This window comes from Petaurus breviceps, unplaced genomic scaffold (genome assembly GCF_028583685.1).
Source record: "Petaurus breviceps papuanus isolate PSGF00001 unplaced genomic scaffold, PetGlider_PUasm1.0 90842, whole genome shotgun sequence".
Taxonomy (NCBI): domain Eukaryota; kingdom Metazoa; phylum Chordata; class Mammalia; order Diprotodontia; family Petauridae; genus Petaurus; species Petaurus breviceps.
In genome coordinates, this window is record NW_027187358.1 from 18,445,609 (window position 1) to 18,459,411 (window position 13,803).

The 13,803-nt window shown below is 35.5% G+C and overlaps 1 pseudogene; it reads right to left on the reverse strand.

Moving 5' to 3' along the window:
- Positions 1-1,473: 1,473 nt before the first annotated feature.
- The window catches only part of LOC138148891 (dicarboxylate carrier SLC25A8 pseudogene), a 40,865-nt pseudogene continuing 28,535 nt past the window's right edge, over positions 1,474-13,803 (reverse strand).

The following is a 13,803-nucleotide window of genomic DNA, read 5'->3' on the forward strand; positions in this document are numbered from 1 at the left end:
ACAAATTGTTGTCTTATACTATTCATACCACTCTGAACAAATTTGCAAGAGATCTTCTTAGTTTTCACTGAAACTATTTCTCATTTATTTCACAATAATATTTTATTACATTCATATACCATAAATTTTTTAGCCATTCCCCAGCAGAATACCTTTTTAGTTTCTAATTTTGGTAATTCTGAAAAGAAATGCTATAAATATTTACAGATAGATAGATGATATAGATGTGGGTATATATAAATATATATTATGTATATGTATATAGATATATGTGTGTGCATGTATGTGTGCTTATACAAACATGTCTATTCTTTCCCACTTGCTTTGATCTCCTTAGGACATAGGCCTAACATTAATTAGTATTAATAGTGTCAAGGGGATCAAAGGGTATGAGCAGTTCAATAACTTTTGGAATTCAGCTTCAATTTCCTTTCTGGAATAGCTGGACCAGAGCTTTACCAACAATGCTCTAGGATACCTGTTTACCTGTAGCTCCTCCAAATATTTGTCATTTTCTACTTTTCTCATTTTATCTTCTGATGGATGGGTGCAAACTCTATGTTGATTAAATTTTAATATCTCTATTTAGTAGTGATTTGGATCATTTTTCATATTATTGTTAACAGTTTTATTTTTCCTTCTAAAAGCTTCCTAGTCATATTATTTCACCATTTATCTAATAGGGAATGATTTTTAGTCTTGTAAATTTGGAATTATTGTATATCTTGGATATGAGATCTTTCTCAAAGAAATTTATTGGAAAGATTTTCCCAGTTACCTGGTTCTCTTCTCATTTTTACTACATGGTTTTTATTTGTATAAAACCTTATTTATTTTACATAATCAGAATTGTCAACTTTATATTGTATGATACTCTCTATCACGTGTTGAGTCATGAGCTCATGAACTCTTCCCCAACCATGGATTCAAAATGCAACTTTTCCTTAGGCCTCTAATTTGTTTATGATACATTTTATATTTAGATCACATGTATGTTCAGAGCTCATCTTGATATATGAAGGTATTGTGCTAATCCGAATTTCTACTAGTCTGTGCTCCAGTTTTCCCAGGAGATTTTTATAAAATGAGTCCTTCCCCTGTTAACTAGGATTTGGGGGTTTATCAAACATTAAGCTGCTGTATTTGTTTGTTTCCATATATTCTGTGCCTAATTTATTCCACTGATCAACCTGGTTTTTTTTTGGGGGGGAGGGGATTTCTGGTATGGCTTTATTAGCAGTAAGGAGCTTCTAAGCGAGTGGGGCTACAATGGCAGAAGAAGTGAGCTGGATGGAGAAGATTTAAATGGGGCTAACTCTAAGGGGTGTGTGTGTGTAGGAGGCTCCTTCAGTGCTAAGTCAGGGGAGGAGAGGAATAAGGGAAAAATGACATGGAAGGGGAGGAGAGGTAGGATGGGGTGTGGACTCAAAGTGGGGGGGGGCAGAATAAGGCAGAAAGCTAGCAGGAGAGGGCTCAGAAGGCAGCTTCCCAGGAAGTGTGAGTGACCATCAGGGCCCGTTTCAGGTGATCATAGGTGACAAACATCACTACATTCCAGGAGCCCAAGTGGAGGAAGAAAGGCATGAACCCCTTGTAGAAGGCTTGGGGTTCTTCTGAAGCATGGTGATGGCGCAGTGGCCAGCATTGGCATACTGGCCCACAGCAGAGTTCATGTACCTCATCTTGATCACGTCCACAGGGGAAGTGATGGTGGTGCAGAAGCCAGCCCCAAAGGCTGATGTGAAGTGGCATGGAAGGTAATCAATCATAAGGGCATCTTTAATGAGATCATAGGTCACCAACTCAGCACAGTTGACAATAGCATTGCAGGCAACATTGGGTGAGGTTCCTTTCCATACGCCCCCAAGGCCCTCTTCTCTGGTGATAGTCTTATAGGCATCCACTGCACCCTGGTATCTCTGGCTGCCACCTGCACGAGCCTGGGCCTAGAAACATACTTTCACCACATCTGTGGGTTGGGCTATGCCCACTGCCAGAGCCCCTGGATTTATGAAGTTTTATATATTTCATGGGAATGGTAAGAGGCTAAACTACTAGGAACTATCACAGTTAATGAACTGTAAATAGACATACAGTTGTTAAGAAAACTGTTCTCCAATTGGGTTAATTGAGAGAGCTCTATGTTCTGTCCCAGTTCTGCTCTGTACCCTCTTACACTTCAGTGCTTGGTGATTGGTCCATGGGGCATAACTTGTGGAATTAAGTGAATCATTAGCTCTTTGGTAAACAAGAAAAATTTTGGTAAATTATGCATCAAAATGCAATAATAAATGCAACATAGGACCAGTACTGTTCACCATAACTACTACTTATCTTTCTTCCCTTTAATTGGTGCAACTGAAATTTCTGTAAGAAATAAATCTAACAGACTAGTAAATCTAATAATGATCTAATGTAAATAAAGAAAAATCCTTAATATTAAATTTATCTCAAATACAATAACATGAAAAATTGTTGATGGATCCTCATATCATCCAGGTGTTCCACAATGTCAGTGTTTTTGCTGAGTTTAGTAGTTGTCATGGAGCTATTCCCACCTGCTTTACCCAGCAACACAGTTAAAAGGATATTTGCAATTCTAAAACAAATCCCTCTATTCTCTCCTGGAGAAAGGGCAAAAATATAACCATGGAACTTGTATTGATGCGGCATGTGAACTTCATAACCACATGATATGTAGAAATTACCATTTATGAATGAAATTACCATTTATGAACTCTTATTGTGAGGACCCTGAGCCTGTCAGCCCCTAAATCTTACCTAACAGAAGCAATATTTTCAGGGCACAAATTATCTAAGTGAAAGCAAGATAGTCCCCCCGTCCATCCCTACTACCCTTTAATATCATGTTGCAGTCCTCTATGGATAAGGAAACAAAGCCCTACGATGTGAACCTCCTGCCACAAAGATACAAGTTTTAGGGTAAATGAAAACCAATCTCATAGGAACTAGTTGTGGCATAAATGGGGAGGGGTGGTCCTTTTAATAATCAGTGAGTTCTAGTTGAAGCATTGATAGCCAAATTACCATAGACTCATACAAACAAAAACTCTTTAATTTCAGAATTGACAGAATTTATTTCTGAGTGAGCTTTTCAGTGTACTGAATGTCTTCCTCGTAAAGTTCCCTGTAGCCAAATTGACTAACTGAATCACCTACCTTTGCCTGGCTTGAGCATTTCTTTCTTTCTTTTTTTTTCACTTTAGCTATCCCCTTGAAATCAGACACTTTTTCCTTGAACATGTTGTGCCTGATGTAGACTAATGCATAAGCGATAGGCTTTCCATAATTCATGTCCATCCTACACTGGATGAAACACTATTTCATCATTCCAGTCACCTGGTGCTGAGAAAATAGGCACCACTGACAATGATACCCATGCTTCTTTTTAGTCTTCTTTGTTAAGCTATCATCCATCTCCCAATCCCTAAACACGACTATCATTATCTGATTTTTTATTTCTATTTACACCCTTCCTAAAAGTAATATCATTTGCTCCCATTAATTCAGGTACAATCTCTTCATAGATCATTCTGTTCTCTATATGTAAAGCCTTAATCTTTCTTCAGGTCCACATGGATGACTGTGGGTTAAATATCTCTATCTTCCATCAGTTTCTGAAAATCAGCACATTCAAAACTCTCCTTTAAATTCCTTATTTTCTTTGGAGGGTATCATTATCCTGTTAGTCATTCAGGTTCATAACAGAACAGAACTTCAGCATCAGAAGTGAGCTCAGAAACCATCTAGCACAAATTGTCCCTGAAGAAGAATCTCTTTTCTAACTTGTGACAAGTGATCACCAAGTCTTTGTTTAAATGATTCAAGTAAGTCACTTCTTCAAGCAACTTATCCCTCTTTTGGATAACTCCAATTGCTAGGAAACTTAAATTTGCCTTTTGGTAGCTTTCAACTACTGTTTCTGGTTCTTCCCTCTGGATGTAAGCACAGAAAATCTGATTCTTTTTCCATGGGACAACTCTCCAAATGTCTGAAAATAACTATAATAATTGTATAGATATTTTTGTTTTATAACCCCTTCATTTCCAAGAACATACATCTTCTTCCTCTACTGAGGGAGACATTGTAACAAAGAGAAAAAAGAAAGAAAAACTATTCAACAATACTAACAAACACATCAACCAAGTTTGACAGTGTATGCTATAGTCCATATCCACATTTGTCCATTTCTTCAAGGAAGGGAGGGTGGTGTATTTTCTCTTTTTTTTGTCATCAAGCTTGGCAATGATAATAATGCAGTGTGTTGTTTTTATTTTTATGACATACATACACATGTGCATATACATAAATGCATGTGTTTATATATATTTAGACATATATATGAATAGTTAGACAGATAGATAGACAGACAGAAAGAAACATAGATAGATAGAGATAGATATAGATAGATAGATAGATAGATAGATAGATAGATAGATAGATAGATAGATAGATAGATAGATAGATAGATAGATAGATATAGGCATATAGATACACCAAGTTCTGGTTACTTCTCTTTAAATCAGTTCATATAAGGCTTCCCATCCTTCACAGTTTTTCCATCATTTTTCACAGGTCAGTAATATTTCATTACATTCATGAACACATAATTTATTAAACATATCCCAGTTCATGAACATTTACTTTGTGTCTGTTTTATTTTGTTTTGCTGGTAAAAGAAGATACTATAAATATTTTGATGTATATGTAATCTCTCTTCCTATCTTAGACCTTTTAAGTGGTATATGCCTAACAGCAGAATCTATAGGTCAAAGAGTATGAACACTTTAGTCTACATCAGTCTTTTTAAAAAAATGTTTTCATAGATGAATTAAACATTTGCAAGTGATGGTGAACTTCATACCACAAAGAAAGAGATTATATCTCTCACCTCACAACACATGATCACACTAAAGCAGGGTTTTTTTTTCCCAGTGTAGAAAGAGCCACAAAGCCAAAAGAACTTGTCCAAAATCTTTCTGATAAACATAATATATGTTAGCTTGAGATTCTCAATCTCTATTTTAAATAAATCATTTTACTTGAATTCAGATGCTTATCTCAAAAATTATTTTGACATCTTAACTATACCATAGCAACAGCAACAAAAACATGATGGCAAACTGACCTGTTTCATTCTGACACTTTTTAAATAGTTGATTTATTCTTTCCCACATTTCTGGTATATTGAGTAAGCAGTAGATGTGAGGGGTCCTTGAGCTTAAGCACTTGGTAATTGAGACTATTTTCATTTCCATAGCTACATCTACTGAAATTCTTTAGTCTGTTCACACTCAAATGATAAGCCTTGGAGCCTGTGCTTAAATCATAGAGGATTGGTAGGTTTGGTTAAAACTGAAATGGAATGCCCTAGAAAGAGTAATGATCAGGTGATCAAGGACTCACTAGTGGTACCAATCTCTCTCCTTGTCCCCATTTTCCAAATGTTTGAGCATTGTTGTGATGATTCTGCCAACATCTTTTCTCCTACCACTTTTCAAATCAGTGAGCACTACTGTGTGGACACAGGGAAGCTGTTAAATCAGCTGATAAGATGAACTCAATCTGAACTTCCCTCCCTCACCATCATTTTTGTATGTGAATAGCATGTCAAAACAGCTTCACACAGTGAAAGCAAAGCTATTATTTTTGTTCATTATATTTTATTTTCAGTTCTGATATCAAACATAATGACTAGATTTGCATTTTCATCCATACAGGAACAAATATAAGTTTTAAAAAAGCAGTAATACAACAAAAATATTGACCCTATGTATTTGTAAGGCAGATGCTCTTACCTTGATGAAATGCCTTGATGGTATTTCAATGATATTCTGAGGAAATCATCATGCCACCACGTTTGATTTCAATCTTCCCAATTCTGGAGCTAAGTCAGAAACGAAGAGAATAAATGTTAGTGAGATAAAGATTGATAGTTATCTATATATGTAGGCAGCATGTCTCAAGTGGATCTGTTGAAGGAACAAATGAGATTTAGTCTAGAAGAAAATAAGATGGTGAAAGTGGGCTATAAGTATTTTAAAGTACTGTCATGGGTAAGAGGTATTAGACTTGTCTTACTTGGTCAGAGAGGAAAGACTTAGAAATAATGAATGTAAAATGAAAATACAGTCTTGATGCAAGGGGAGAGAAAGAAATTACTGGTAAGGAAGTGGGCTCTCCCTCACTGGAGATCTTCAAATTAAGCTTGGATAAAATTTTATTGGGTACATTGTAGGGAATATTCTTATTCACCTATGGGTTGGGCTTACTGGATTCTTGGATTCCTTTCAACCCTGAAATTCTGTGATTCTGAGTGTTAGTTTTAGAATTAGAATATCTGGCCCTAATTAGTCAAATCTTGACCCTGATATTTAATATCTGTTTCAATGAAGGAATCAATTTTACCTCTTCTTTCCTCAATTTCCTCATCTATAAAATGTAGGGGGGGATGCTGGAATAGATGACTTCTAAGGTCCCTTCCATCTCAAAGCCTATGACCTTATTAAAAGCAATCTCAGTCTTATATCTTACAAGTTTTATAGAAAATTTCTAGAGACTCAATGTAATCCACAAAGTACACTGAACATAGTGCATTAAATTTACTAAGTGCTTGATAAACATTTATTCATTCTATGTAAAAAAAAGTGTATTTTGAGCACATAAGATTCATTGTAAAGATGTATCATTCATTTGATTAATTCACTAAATGACCTGGTGATTCTGCCCCTCATATTACTAACAACTGACTTTTACTGTAGGACTTACTCAATTCAGTTTTTATTGTTGCTGTCTTCCTACCCTTTTCTTTTCTACTAGAGTCAGCAAAAGTCATTCCAGGCAGTGAGGAAGAAGAGTTGATGACAACTTAGAGGGGGCAGTATAATTCCAGTGAAAGCTAGATCATTACCTTGTAACCCAGACCGTTTCACTACTTGAAATCTCCAGTTGAAAAATTCCTTCTCATTTTGATATGAAATTGGCCTCCCTATGATGTCTTTTCATTATTCTGAGTTCTGCCCTCTGTGACCAAATTCAATGCCTTTATCTTTCTCCTTTATGTCACTCCTCCAAATATTTGATGCCAGTGATAATCTCTTCTTTGTCTTTTCTTGCTCAAGTTAAACATCCCTTGGTCTTGCCATTTTTCCTGGCATGACTAAGTTTGTCAACTAGACACAGTTGCAGTAACTTTGACCTGGGAAGTCATCATTTGTCAATGTGCAGGAATAGTCAAAAGTAGGATAATTTATGTTTATATTCATATTCACATTATTGCATATTGTAAAGTGTTTTTCCTCACAGCATTAATAATGGGGAATATTGCATATGCTAGCAATAGTGGGAATTCCACTATGTACCAGAACAGAGATATCCTGCTTTTAAGATCCTTGATGGACTGTGTTAGGCCTACTTACTGGAAAAAAATGAACAATAAAGAGTATTAAATGATGGAAGGGAATATAAATCTAGTCCAAGGATTCTGGGAAGCACTTATGAGTTTATAGCTTACAGAACTAAGTAAGAATGCAATATATAGTTCCAACTCCCCCATAGCAGATTAGCAAGTGTATTGAACATTTCATCCTGATTTTAATTTAGGTAATATTCCCATTAGAAAAGCTAACTAATTAGAGTACTCATTCAATGTCCATAATGATGATTTAATAGAAAAATTCCAATAGGAGTTAATTGTTTTTCCTGTTAAAATTGTGTGCTTTAAAGAAATCTACTGAATAGATACTGCTATTATAAAGCATGGTATTCCTAATACAGGTCTTTGTTTCAAACTCAAGAATGAGTACGATATTTTACAAGAATAAGCTCAATTATTGGTGACTTAGTGAAGAGTTATACGTTAGGTATATAGTTATTTTAAAAATTATTTTACTTGCTATGCACTTCTTTATTATAACAGAAGAAATTCAGATATTTTCCCTAAAGTAGAAGAGACATTATTTCTTTTCTATTTTTTTTTTTTTTGCTTTTTGGAGGGCAATTGGAGTTAAGGGATTTGCCCAAGGTCACACAGCTGGGTTTTGTGTTAAGTTGAGGCCAGATTTGAACTCAGGTCCTCCTGACTCCAGGGTCAGTGCTCTATTCACTATGCCTAATAGCCACCCTGAGACATTTTTTCTTGATGAGTGAATAAAAGGACAAACACTTATCCTATACCATTTAGTACCATATGGCTAATGGTGCTATGTCCATAGTTACAAAAGGGCCATACATTTATCTAAGTTTAGATACCTTCATAACACCAAGTAGAATGTAAATTTCTTGAGAGAAGAGCCTATTTCAAATTTGTTTTTATAATTCTAGCATCATATCTAACCCAGTGCCAAACAGATAATAGGCACTTAATGAATGCTTGCTGATGGATGGATCTTTCTGTAAGGTTCACCCCAGAAGAGTGTGTCTATGTACACACACATATACATATACATATATCTACACACACATGCATATATATGTATATATATATATATATATATATACACATATTTTTTTTTCTTAGAGGTCACAGGAACTACTAGAGTTTATTGAGTAAGTGGGTGACACCTATATGGAGGCTGGATTAGAAAGGTCGAGAATTAAGTCAAATACACCAATTAGAAATCTGTTGTATAATCCAGATAAGAGATTTAATAGATAAGTTCAAAAGCAGAATGGCTTTAGAGAGAAAAATGAGTACTGTTCAAACAACTTATAACTACTGACATATAATCAAAGTAATACACTTTTTTCTGATTAAAGACAGTGCAGCCAACTTGTCTGGAAAAAAAAAACACAATTGAAGAAAAAAACAACTCATTTCAAACAAATCATGGTATTAGAGTAGAGATTGTCATGCAATATTCTAATATTGTAAGAGGAAATAAAAGAGGAGGTTGTTGTAGACCAAGAAAAAAAAAGCATACATTCAAGTTCATTCAAAATTGAATGGCAAATAAAGGCACAATTTGAGACCCCGGAAGTTCCTACGCCAGTAGAGAATGGAAATAGTAATAGTCTCTCAAATATACATGAAGAAAATTTGTTTAAAAAAAAAGAAGGAAAAGAGAAGAAAACATTTGGAATTCTCAAATAAGAAGAAAAATAAGTTAAGGGGCTTGAAATTTAAAAAAAAACCTGAAAGTAGTAACCAAAACAGTGAAACAAAGAGGCTGTCCAGAGCACATTACAATCAAAGCAAAAATGTCACAATGCTAGTATGGGCAAAAAGAGGGATGCCCATCAACTCCAAATTTTCTATTTGCTCTATCAGTGCTCAATATCTAAATGCAAAAACAACATGCCTGATGAAAATTATAGATTCCTTCCATTTTCTAAATATAATCTCACAATATCATCCATAGTTTTAACTTGGAAGAGATCTGATTTAGGATGGATGTTGAACTTGGAGCCAGGACACCTACTTCTGATGCTTATTACCTGTGTCAATAAGTCAACAAACATTATTAAGTATCTACTACATGACAGGCACTGTGCTAAATGACAAAAATACAAAGAAAGGCAAAAAACAGTTCCTGATCATGAAGAGGTTCCAATTTAACAGGAAAAAATTTAAACTCTCTCCTCTCTTCTTCTCTCCTTCTCTGTCTCTCTCCCTCTTTCTCTCCCTCCCTCCTATACACAGATACATACAACGAACTGGTATATATGTACACATGTATGCTTATGAATGCTGAACAATACCTGTATAAATATATGTTTTTGAATGTTAAATATACATGTATATAGTTTTATGTATATAACGGGGAAGACATGAGCATTAAGGGGAACAGAGAAAGGCATCCTGCAGAAGATGAGGTTTTACCTGGGATTCAAAGGAATCCAGGAAAGCCAGAAAACAGAAATGAGGAAGGAGATAACTCCAGGCATGGAGAACAGCTGGGAAAATGCCAAGAGCAAAGAAGATGGACTGGTGACAATGAGCAAGTCACTTAATAGAGCCTCAGTTTTCAAATCTGCAAAATGTACAAAATTATGTCTATATTACCTAGCCCATAACAGAATATCAAATGGGTCCTTAAAATCATTTTGCAAATCTTAGAGCACCATATAAATAACAGCTATCATTGCCGAGCTTTCTATATGAAAAAACTGAGGCCAACAGTGAGAAAACATAACTTCCCCAGGCCATATAATAAGTTAATGATAGAGTAAAGATAAGAACCTGGTTCTCCTGAGGCCCACCCTAGTGTTCTTCCTTCTATCCTAGACTGCCTCATCTATTCCCATGGTGAAGTTTAAGAACTGCACCTCTAAAAAACACATATTCTTTTTCCAAAAGAGATAATGCATGATTATTTATTATGATAAGACATGAGAACAAAAATCTCTAAGTGCTATTAGGGCATTGGTTGCTAACTTTTGCTTTTCTTATTGAGAATTAGTGAAATTGTTGTAGTTCATTCTGCAGCTAAAGAGATTCACTAAAAAGATCCATTAACTTAGGCATTTAATTATTTAGCTATTGAGGCACATCAAAGATATACATCTCATTTTTTTTTCCTAGTAACATTTGTACAGAGAGAAACATCAGTGCAAGTTTGCAGCACTTTTTTTCCCCTTAAATGATAACAAATCCCTAATACTCTTGACAGATTTATTTTGTATTTGTTTTTTTGGTTGCTTTGTGTGCAATTATTTTTTTCAGATGAAATTCATTAATCTAATTCTTGTTATCTCTAACATATCTCATTGATAAGGATATTGTATCTTTTATATTATAACCATCCATATAGTGATGGTAAGGGCAATTACTCTTATTTGAAAGTTTTACAGCTTTTGAATTGTTCAGTAAAAGATACAGCTGTCTCTGAATACTGGGTACCATACACAGATCTGGTCGAAGGGTCTCCAACAGATTATAGGATTGTTGATTTATAATTGGAAGAAAATTTAAAGGTCTAAATGTCTCATTTTGTAATTGAGGAAACTAAACTCTGAGCTAGGTGAAGCAATTTGTCCATGGTCCCTGTAAAGCCAAGCATGAGCAGCTTTCCAGAGGACTGCTGCTGTGAACAGCTTTCAAGACTCTGATTACATTGTATAGCAAAACTCTCTATTTATTCAATAACAAACCAGAGCAAAACATTCACAGAATATCAAGGTACAGTATTCTCAATGTTACAACTTATCACAGAAAATCAAAATACGGTATTCACCGTGTCACAGCTCAACAACTTATCACTAAAATGGCCACATAGTTCCCACCAAAGTAGTCACATAGTTTTCACCAAAGTACAATCATTTAGTAACTCAATCATTCAATCATCCTTAAGGTGGTTTGCCTCCTTAAGGGTCACAAAATACAAAAGTCAAAATTCTGTACTCATGGGGTGCAATTAAGTTACAACTTCAACTGTCACTACTCAGTATCCTCTTAAGAGGTAGTGGAAAATACAAAAGCCATCCACCCCTAGGTCACGAGTGAATTACAATTTCATCAGTCACTAATCAGTATCCTATTTCATCAGTCACTACTCAGTCAATTTCATCAGTCACTACTCAGTACCCATGGAGAGGTCTTTTCACTTGACTTGGGGAAGGCTTTCAGCTCCCCTGGTTCCTTTTCCATGGTCCCAGCTCCTGCCTGAATCTAATCAACTTCCACCTGAGTTCAAAAGCAGACAACTCCAAGCTCCTTGTCCAGTTCTCCATGAAGTCACAGTATCTAGTCAATATCAAATCCTTCTCATTCACTGTTCCTGGGAAGACAAGTCTTAACAAAGCCACAAGAACATTCATACACATTAACAAAATCACAACATTTGTACAAAGTCCTGCACCACACTCATTCTTCCTCAGTCTTCTTCAGCTCCAGCTGGCCTTCAAAAATCCTCAGCAGCTCCAGCTGGCCCTCAGAAGCCTTCAGCACCATACGATCTGTTCTCAAAATCAAAATCACTTTATCCAGCCTCCATGTGGCTTCCTCCAAGAAATTCTGTCTCAGTTCTCAAATCTCATTCCTCTTTTCAGTTCTTCTCAATTGTCAGCTCAGTCTTCAGTCCAGCAGCAGCTGCTCTGCCTCCATGATGCTTACCCCTAGGAAATTCTGACTGTCCAGCTTCTGCTCTTCCTTATATATGGCATTAGCTTCTCCCTGTTAAGCCCCTTCCTGTCACAACTGCAACAGGGTTTCCCTGTTCAGTCCCTTCCTATTATGTCAGTAACAGGGGTTCAGACCTTCTGTTTCTTTAACAGAGGCTTAATTTGAAACTAGGTGATAAGTACCTCTCAGCTTGGCAATACAAAGGGATCTTCAAATTTCATTGCTATTACAGTCCCACAAGTAACAAATAATAGTTAGAATATACTGGCCTGACTTCAAATCTAGTGTTATTTCTACCTTGTATCCACAGAATAAAATAATAATAATAATAATAGCAGAATTTCAGATTTGGATGTGAACTCTTCTTCTATTCATTCCAAACAGGATTGGACAGAGAAGCTCTCAGAAAACATAAACAGAATGTAGCTATCTAATCTTTGTTTAAAGACTTTTAATGAGAGAGAATTCACTGCCTTCAAAACTTCCATTTTGGATAGCTTATTTTTTAGGAAGTTTTTCAAATCTAACTTTGTCTCTTTCAATTTCCACCTATTGTTTTTATTTCTGTCCTATCTAGCCAAACAGGTCAAATCTAATCTTTTCTATCTGCTAGCCTTTCAAGTACTTGAAGTCTGCTATCATCTAAGTTTTACCTCCCACCAAGTTTTCTTTTCCCCAGTCTAACAATCCCCATTGCTTCAACTGATTATCATATGATATGGATCCAAGACGCTTAAACATTCTTGTTGTCTCCTTCTTATCACTTTTCCACATTAAAGAAAATCAAAGTATTTTCTAAAACACAGTACCACAAAATGAACACAATACTCTAGATATGGTCTGGCCAGGGTTTAGTATAGATTGATATCTATTCATGTCTTTCCCACCTTTTATTTGTGAGATTGGTTTAACTAAAGTCTAAAACTTTTGATTTATTCCTATTTTATTTTACAAGTTTTTGTCTAATTTTCTTGCTTGTTGAGGTCTTTTAGGGACTTGATTCTGTCACACAGTTTACTATATTTCTAGATTTGTGTCATTTGTTAACTTAATAAGGTATTGGGATGCAAAGATGGATGTGACAAAGGTCCTGCTCACACAGAGTTTACAATTGGATATGGAAAACTCATAGGGACAAATAACTGAAATAACAAGAAGTAATATGATTAAAAAGGAAAAGCACTGGGAAAATGTTATAAGGAATTTGAGGCCAGAGAGGTCTCTCTATGCTGTGTAGTAAATACAGCCAATATTCAGGAAGGACTGAGTTCAAATCTAACTTCAGACTTAATATTTCTGTGACCTTGAGGAAGTTACTTAATTTCTGTGTGCTTCAGTTCTATCAATTACAAAATGGTGATAATAATAGCACTTACTCCCAAGGGTTATGAGGATCAATTGAGATGATATTGGTAAAGTTCTTAGCACAGTGCCTAGCACATAATAGGTATTCTATAAATGCTATCTATGATCATCCTCCTCATCCTCCTGATCATTATTACTTCCACCTGAGGAATGGGTGGATGGCCATAAAAGAAGTGCTATCTAAGGTTATCTTAAATTAGGTGCTCCTAACCTTGGGTTTATGAACCTTTTTAATGGCATCATAATTGTATTTCAACAAAATTGGTTTCTCTTATAATTCCATATATTCTCTCTCTCTCTCTCTCTCTCTCTCTCTCTCTCTCTCTCTCTCTCTCTCTCTCTCTCTCTCTCTCTCT